Raw genomic sequence first — 9,481 nt, 5'->3', positions numbered from 1 at the left:
AATGTAAGGGCACAATAATAACAATAGTGGGCTTCTATGGGGCACAATAGTAACAATATGGGCACTACATGGGTACATCAATATAATAAGTGGGTTTTACTAATAACAATAAGGGGTTACACTAGTAGTATAGGGGCCTAACATCCACCTTCCCATTGGCTTGTGGATGGTAAGGGGTCGAAGTCTTGTGCTTGATTCTATGATGTGTGAGTAGGTCTTCAATCAAATTGGAAGTAAATTGACTACCTTAATCTGTGACTAATTCTCTTGGATACCCATACTTGTAGAATATGTTCTCTCTCAAAAATTCAGCTACTTTTTCCTTTTGTCGTTGTTTTGATTGCTTTTTTCTCTGCCCACTTTTTCAGGTAATCGGTGCACATAATGATGTATTGTTTCTTCTTTGAAGGAGGGCTAATATGACCCACAAAGTCCATGCCCCACTTCTCAAATGGCTCAAAGGTCACTTGAGGTTGCATGGGCATCTCATCCTTTGGAGTAGGTTTCCCCATCCTCTGACACTGATCACACTGCTTGGTATATCTCCTCACATCCTGATGAAGAGTGGTGTAGTAGTAGCCCACTTGCAATATCTTGAAGGTAGTTCTTTTTGCTACAAAATGACCTCCACAAGGCCTATCATGACAGGTCAGGAGGATGTCAAATACTTCCTCCTCCCTGACACATCTTCTCAAGATCTGATCTAGGCCAAGTTTGAAGAGATTGCCCCCAATCCAAGTGAAATGGGCACTTTTCCTTACTGTCTTTCTCTTCTCTTTTGAGGACAGGTGTGATGGGAACTGTGCTAAAACCAAGTAGTTTTCTATATCAGCAAACCGTGGAGAGAGTACTGAGATAGAAAATAGGTGTTCATCTGGCATTTGGTCGTCCACCATTCCTTCTTCACCTGCAGGAAAATTTACTTTAGAAAAAAAGTTAGCAACAACGTTTTCTTTACCTGGCTTATCAATAATGGTCAAATCAAACTACTGCAGTAAAAACAACCATCTAATAATGCGAGCATTTACATCCGTTTTGTTCATTAAATATCTAATTGCAGCAGGATCAGTGTGCACAAAGGTTTGATAGCCTGTGATATAATGTATGAATTTGTTTAAAGAATGCACGATAGCTAGGAGTTCCTTCTCTGTCACTGTATAGTTTAACTCAGCCGTTGACAAGTTTTTTCTTATAAAGTATATGGCATCAGATGACTTTTCATCAAAATGTCCCAAGGTTTCTCCTATTGCTTTGTTTGAGGCATCTGTGTGAATGTGGAAAGGTAGGGCCTAGTTTGGGCCTCTCAGAATTGGGGCAGTCATAAGCTTGCTCTTCAAGGTATCTAGGGCTTCTTGACAGTTTTCTGACCATATAAACTCGACATCTTTACCTAAGAGGCCAATCAAAGGAGAGTCTATCTTGCTGAAATTTTTAATAAATCTCCATCAATACCCAGCTAAGCCTAGGAAACTTCTGACATCTCTCACTTTTTGAGGAGGTGGGACCCTTTGGATGATGGAAACTATGTTGGGGTCCATTTGTAGTCCTTGTTGAGATATTGCATGACCTAGCACGGTCCCTTCAGTCATCAAAATTTCACATTTTTTTGGACTAAGGGACAGGTTCATCTCAATACACTTTTCTAGAACTTTTCCTAGATTAGATAAGGCTTCCTGAAAGTCAGAGACATAAGGAGTAAAGTCATCCATGTATATCTCTACTGCATCATGAACTATTTTAGAGAATATACTCAATACCGCTCTTTGGAAAGTGGAAAGAGCATTACAAAAACCAAAAGGAAGGACCCGGTATGTAACGGTACCCCAAGGAAAAGTGAAAGTGGTCTTATATTGGTCTTTCAGGCTGATTTGGATCTGATTGTACACGCTAAACCCATCTAGGAAAGAAAAAAAACTTTCTCCCTACCAGATCATCTAACACTTGATCTATGAAAGGTAAAGGAAAATGGTCCTTTTTAGTGTCTTTATTCAATTCCTGATAGTCGACACAAATTCTCCACTTACCATTTTTCTTTGGCACTAGCACCAAAGGAGAGACCCATTCACTGTCAATGATGGGATAGATGAATCTTGCATCAAGAAATTTCTGTAGTTCTTCCTTAACAATATCTTTAAGTGTTGGATTCATCCTCATTTGAGGCTACCTTACTGGCTTGCAATCCTCCTTGATGTATATATGATGAGTACATACTAAAGGGTGCACTCCCTTCATCTCCTTATAACTCCAGGCGAAGGCATCTAGGTGTTTTCTCAGCAGGCTACACAGTTCCTTCTCCTGGGAAGTGGACAGGGATGGATTGATTTTCAAGGTTCTTTCTGGGCCAAACTCTATATTCTTAACATGGAGAGAGGTGGATTCAGCCACACAGAGATCAGTTGAGGGGTTGTTTTGGGTTTCTCTTACTATGTCATCTAAGGGTGATACACTAGGAGGTGGATTCTGAATCAAATTTTCAATCATATCATCCTCATCTTGTTGTTTCCCCCAATGGTGATTCCTGATGCACAAAGCAGTGCAAAATAGACTTCATCCTCATCTTCCTCCTATAACCAGAGGGGTAGATCATGTTCTAACAAGGGTTGGATAGGAGGATATCAGATTAACTGCTTGGACATATGCCCGTTCTTTATGGTCATGTTCCCAGCTCGACCGCTGATGTAAGCATTGGCAGTAGCCAACCAGGGTCTTCCCAGAATAAGAGGATACCCGTGAGCTTTGACTTTGGCTGGAGAACTAAGAAATGAGTAGGGTACTCCAAAGAATCAGTGGAGACCATCACATCTTCCACAATCCCCTCAGGGGTCATGATGGAGTGGTCTGCTAATTGTAGCATGGTTGTGGTCTTCGTCAAGGAGCCCTGGAGGTTGAGTTTGAGCATTGTGTCCTTTGTCATCACATTAATGGCAACTCCCAGATCAATCAAGGTGTATGGGATCATGGTGCCATTGATGTGGATATCAACTACTAGGCTTCCAGGGTCTTGATATTTTGGACAGATTACTTGCACTAACATTAGGTCGGACAGTTGCCCTATGACATTGATGGTTGGGGCATCTCTCTTACGCCTTCCTAGATTCATAAAGCACTTCTCTAGGATCAACCTATTGTATATAGTCACATCTTTTATGTCTTGGAGAAGTGGTATCTTCACACATAAATGTTTCAATTCCCCCAGGGTTCATTTTCTTCTGGGGTAGGCTGGACTGTCACGAATAATCTCTCAAGAAAGGGTGGAATTGCTTTAGGTTCACTTTCCTCTTTATCTTCCTCAACCTCCCTAGGTGGAGGTTGGCTATCTGGGAGAACTTTCCCAAATCACAAGTTAATCTTCTGAATCTTCACAGCATAAGCTGGGCATGATGGTTCCCCACTATACACTTGCTGATCCTGTCTGTTGTTCAGGTTCGGGTTCAAATGGGCAGGCATTTGGGGTTGGTTTGGAGGAGCATGAGGTAACGATTGTGGCTGGGCAGGTGGTGTATACAAAAGAGTGGGAAGAGAGTTGTATTAGAGCCTTCACCCCTGATGAGGTGCATTCCACTGAGGTGGTGGTTGAGCATAGGATTGAAATGAATGGCTGGCTGGTTGGGCATGGTATTGAGATGTGAAGGACCAAGGAGGAGGGGTGGACTAGGAAGAATGAGTAGGGGGGGCCCAAGAAGGTATGGAAGTGACTTAGTTGGTGTTGTAATATGCTTGAGATGTCCCTTGCATCCCCTACTGATATGGTCTCAATCCATGCGACCTCCTTTGGTTTATGTAATAGAGCTATTCAGTGACTCCCTCAGCCCCTTGATATATAACTTTAAGTCCGGGAAAGGAAGAACACTTGTCTGTAGAATGATTTTCTTCACAGGCTGAACAAAATTCTATAGAGTTCAATGGGCATTCATTCCTAGGATGCCTCCTAGTGCACCTAGGGAAAAAAAGGCCAAAGCCCTCTCTACTTCCTCTTGTTTCCTTTTGATATGTAAGGTATCCATTTGAATGGCAAGAGTCTGCAGCATCTCACTCTTGAAGTCTTCCAACATGTTTCCAATTTCTCCTTTAATGGATGAGTGTTGGGTCCCTATAATACTAGTGATTACCCCATTACTATTGTAGTTATACCCCTTATTTATATTGTTGTGCCCCTATTACCCCCATATTGTTATTTCTGTTCCCCATAGAATCCCTCTATTGTTATTTTTGTGGCTTTATATTATTATTGTTAGGTCGGCTGGATTATATTGTGACTCCTTAGACTCCTATATATAGAAAGGAGGTTTTGTCATTTGTATCATCCAAGAATTGTTAATTTATGTAATGTAAATGAGGTTTCCCCCTCGAAGAGGCTGAATTCTAAGGCGTTGATCTATCTTTTCTATCTTTTCTTGAGCTGGTTTCATAACATTTGGTATCAGAGCTTTGGATTCTAGGGTTTCGCTGCTCCAAACAGGTCATCGTGGAATTTTCGCTATAAATTTTTTTCTGTGACGTTTCAGAAGTAAAAAAAAAAACCCATTTGAGAAGAATTGGCGCTGAACCTTGGATCCGAATTTCAGAGCTTTTCGCACAATTTTTTTGGAGATATGATCTGAGGAATTTGGCCTTTGTACAGACTCCTGAATTACATTCAAAACAGGTGACCTGGGGAAAATCATCATAACTCTCTCTCTGAGGATCGGATTGAAATTTTGTAAAAAGGTACAGAAAGAGAACGGACTGTAGTTTCTTGTATGTGTGTTTCAGATTCAAAGGTTGAAACAGTGACTCGTGGCACGTCGTACAATTTCGCTCTACTAAACCAGTCTAAAAGCAAGTCACTGTGGGAGATTTCACATAACTCTTACTTGGAGAATCCAATTTGGCTCAGACTTGTGGCATTGGAAAGAGGATGCAAAAGGATACTACAGGTAGCAATTTCAGAACTAGATGATCCGAAATTACAGAGATACATCAGATTCAATATCAGGCTTCTATAAAGTGAAAAAAGGTGTGTAGTTTTTTTAATTTTTTATCTAAGCTTGGTTTAACGGAATTCAAAGGGCATAGTAAAGCATTATTATCGGTAACTGATGCCCCGAGGAAAGAAAATGCAAACACCTAGTAAGGAACCTGAAAGCTCTAGCATGACTCATGAAGAAGAGGAAGAAATGCTACATGATATATCAAAATTACAAGAACAAGTGCAACAAATGTCACGCTCACAAAAGCTAACAGAAGCTAAGATAAGTGGCGTGGAATCTAAGATAAATGGCGTGGAATCTAAGATAAAGGGCATGGAAGCTAAGATGGAGGATTCGATGGTAAATTTGAAGATAGATTTGAAGACAGACATGGAAGAATTGAAGAACTTGCTACAAGAAAGGGTCACTAATGGTGAAAAGGTAGTAAAGGAAACTCATGATGAGAACAAAAGAAATGTTAATCATGATTCCATAGACTCCAATGTTGGATCGAAGACTCACCATGTTCCAAAAATCGATATGAGGAAGTTTGATGGCAAGGATCCCGCCACATGGATATTACAGATGGAGCAATTCTTCGATCTCAATAATGTGCAAAACACACAAAAGGTACGTATGGCAACTTCATATTTGGAACCAAATCAGTTTGTATGGTATCAATGGCTTTGTTCTCATAAAAAATTTATCACTTGGGCAATTTTTACGGAAGAATTGATAGCACATTATGAGGATACAAAAAGCAACACTTTTTTTAGCCAATTGATAAGTCTCAAACAAAAGGGTTCAATAATGGAGCACATTGAGGAGTTCCAAAAATTGAACATAAGGGTAAAAGATATTCCAGAGGAGCATAGGATTGATGTGTTCATAGGGTCTTTAAAGGATAATATCCAACATGATGTGCGCCTTTGGGAACCTGATTCATTAGAGAAGGCATTCAGGTTAGCAAGAAAAATGGAAAGCAAAATTATGGCAACTAGGAAGCATACCATTCACAACTATAAAGATGGAAGTGTTGTTGCCCATAGTCTTCCACAACCTACAAGGTTGACACCACAACAATTGGAAGAAAAAAGAGCAAAAGGGCTTTGTTACAATTGTGATAGCAAATACACAAAAGGTCATAAGTGTGCTGAGAAGAAATTATTCTACATAGATTGTGAAGAGGAAGAAGAAAAGGAGCAAGAAAGGTCAAAAGAAGAGGATATATTCCAGGAACAAAGCCTAGATGAAGAAAAAATAAATCTGACCATATCTTGTAATGCATTGGCGGGAATTACCACTCCTCAAACCATCAAGATAGAAGGAAAAATCAAGAAGAAAAAGGTAATAGTGTTGATTGATTCAGGAAGCACCCACAATTTTATTCATTGTAGGGTAGCAAAAGAATTGAATTGCTTCCTATATCCAGCACCAGAGTGTCAAGTGATGATTGCAAATGGAGGAACAATAAATTGCTCTGGAAAGTGCCATAATATCAAGCTATCCATGGGAGAATATGTATTGACTAGCCCAATGCTTTCCATTCCAATGGGAGGTGCGGATGTTGTACTAGGAGTCCAATGGCTACAATCCTTGGGTACAATAGCTTTTAATTTTCAAGAACTTTTCATCAAATTTTTTTCGGAAGGAAAGGAAGTTGAATTAAGGGGTATTGCAGGGAAACCAGGAAAGATAATCAGCTCTAATGGTATGACAAAGCTTCTAAGAAAGGAGCAAAGAGGTGTAATTGCACAATTATGCTCGCTAGATGTTTCCACATTGGAATCATCTATTTCTCCAGATCTCCAAAAAGTCTTGGACAATCATTCCAAGGTATTTGAGACTCCCAAGGGTCTCCCACCTATGCGTGATCATGATCATGCTATTCATCTGATTCCAGGAAGTGTTCCTCCAAACATCAGGCCGTACAGATATCCCTATGTCCAAAAAAGTGAAATTGAACGTATGGTTGCAGAAATGCTAGAGGCTGGTATAATTCAACCGAGTCAAAGTTCTTTCTCAGCTCCAGTAGTATTGGTGCACAAGAAGGATGGATCATGGCGCATGTGTCCAGATTATAGGGAGCTCAACAAGCTCACTATTAAAGATAAGTTCCCCATTCCTGTTATTGATGAATTACTAGATGAATTGCATGGATCAATTTACTTCACCAAGTTGGATCTTCGTTTGGGATATCATCAAATCAGAATGAAGATTGAAGACATTCCAAAAACGGCATTTAGAACTCATGAGGGTCATTATGAATTTTTGGTCATGCCTTTTGGCCTTACCAATGCACCTTCAACATTTCAAGGTTTGATGAATTCAATTTTCAAACCATTCCTTAGAAAATTTGTGTTAGTATTTTTTGATGATATACTAATCTACAGCAAGTCTTGGAAGGATCATGTTGAACATGTTGACAGGGTGCTACAACTATTGGAGGAGAAACAATTATATGCAAAAAGATCCAAATGTTTCTTTGGAGTCCAGGAGGTGGAATATTTGGGTCATATTGTATCTCATGAAGGAGTTAAGGTAGACCCTAGCAAAATTAAAGCCATTAAGGAATGGAAAATCCCCACATCCATAAAGCATCTGTGAGGATTTCTTGGGTTGACAGGGTATTATCGCAAGTTTGTTAAGAATTATGGGAGAATAGCAGCACCTCTAACAACATTATTGAAGAAAGATTCATTTTCATGGACTTCGGAAGCAACAAAGGCCTTTGAACATCTTAAAGAGGCAATGTGCCAAGCACCAGTCTTAGCTACACCGGACTTCACAAAAACCTTTATTGTGGAATGTGATGCTTCAGGAAATGGAATTGGTGCTGTTCTAATGCAAGATGAAAGACCCATTGCTTTTGAAAGTCGTCCAATCAAGGGAAAGTTTTTAAGAAAATCTATTTATGAGAAGGAAATGTTGGCAATACTCCATGCACTTAAGAAATGGCGACCCTACCTAATGGGAAGACACTTCAAGGTAAAAACGGATCATGATAGCCTTAAATACTTTTTAGAACAAAGATTATCCTCTGAAGAGCAACAAAATTGGGTCACAAAGATGTTGGGTTATGACTTTGAAATCATCTACAAAAAAGGGAAGCAAAATGTGGTGGCAGATGCACTCTCAAGAAAGGATGAGGATGTGGAAGCATTATTGTGTGCCATTTCTATTATCCAACCAGATTGGATAAACGAAGCAAGGGAGGAATGGAAGAATGACGAAGAAGTGTGGGCACTTATTCGAAAGCTACAACAAGATTCCAGTACTTCTGATACATTTAGCTGGCAAAATGATTCGTTATGGTACAAAGATCGCTTATACCTCTGTAAGAATTCCCAGCTAAAACAAAAGATTCTTATGGAATTGCACACTTCTCCCTTAGGAGGGCACTCAGGATTTTTAAAAACTTACCACAGGGTTAAGAAGGAATTTTTTTGGGATGGCCTTAAATCAGATATTCAAAAGTTTGTGGCGGAATGTTTGGTTTTCCAGCAAAATAAAGTTGAAACAATTAAGACATCGGGTCTATTACAACCTTTATCCATTCCAAGCCAACGTTGGGAGGAGGTTTCAATGGATTTTATCACAGGTTTACCCAAGTCTGAGGGAAAGAGTGTCATCATGGTGGTAGTTGACAGACTTACCAAGTATGCACACTTTTGTGCATTATCACATCCATTTAAAGCCAGTACAGTTTCTACTGCATTTATGGAAATAGTTCAAAAGCTACATGGAAACCCAAAGATTATTGTAAGTGACAGAGATCCCATTTTCACTGGAAATTTTTGGACAGAATTATTTTCTTGTCTTGGTACTCAGTTAGCTCATAGCTCATCTTATCATCCTCAATCTGATGGGCAAACTGAGATAGTAAACAAATGTTTGGAAGGATATCTTCGTTGCTTTGTATCTGATAAACAGACACAATGGGTCAAATGGTTGCCTCTGGTTGAATGGTGGTATAACACTTCCTTCCATACAGCAACAAAAATGACCCCATTTATGGCACTTTATGGGTATCAACCACCATCCATCACATCATATTTAAGAGAAAATTCTAAGGTTCAGGCAGTGGAACATCACATCGAACATCAACAACAAGTCCTCCAACTCTTAAAGGATAACCTCATGTTGGCACAAAATAGAATGAAACAACAGGCAGATCAACATCGCAGTGAAAGAAGTTTTGATGTAGGTGATTGGGTATTCCTACGGCTACAACCATATAAGCAAATGTCCCTAAAGCAAGCTAAGAAGGATAATAAATTATCACCAAAGTATTATGGTCCGTACAAGGTGTTGCAAAAGATTGGTACTATGGCATACAAATTGGAGCTTCCTGCAGCTTCTAGATTGCACCCAATCTTCCATGTTTCATGTGTAAAGAAGGTTATAGGTGACAAGCTCCCAATTCAAACAATATTGCCAGAACTTGATGAGGAAGGAAAAATTATATTGGAACCGGAAGCAGTCACAGAAACAAGAACTCGACAGCTACAAAATCGATCAATTTCAGAGTA

The sequence above is a fragment of the Pinus tabuliformis genome, chromosome 2_2 (genome assembly GCF_031772625.1).
Source record: "Pinus tabuliformis cultivar Carrire ecotype Pingquan chromosome 2_2, CPIR1, whole genome shotgun sequence".
NCBI classification, from domain to species: Eukaryota; Viridiplantae; Streptophyta; class Pinopsida; order Pinales; family Pinaceae; genus Pinus; species Pinus tabuliformis.
The sequence above is the reverse complement of the archived record's forward strand: the minus strand, read 5'-3'. Positions refer to the sequence as shown.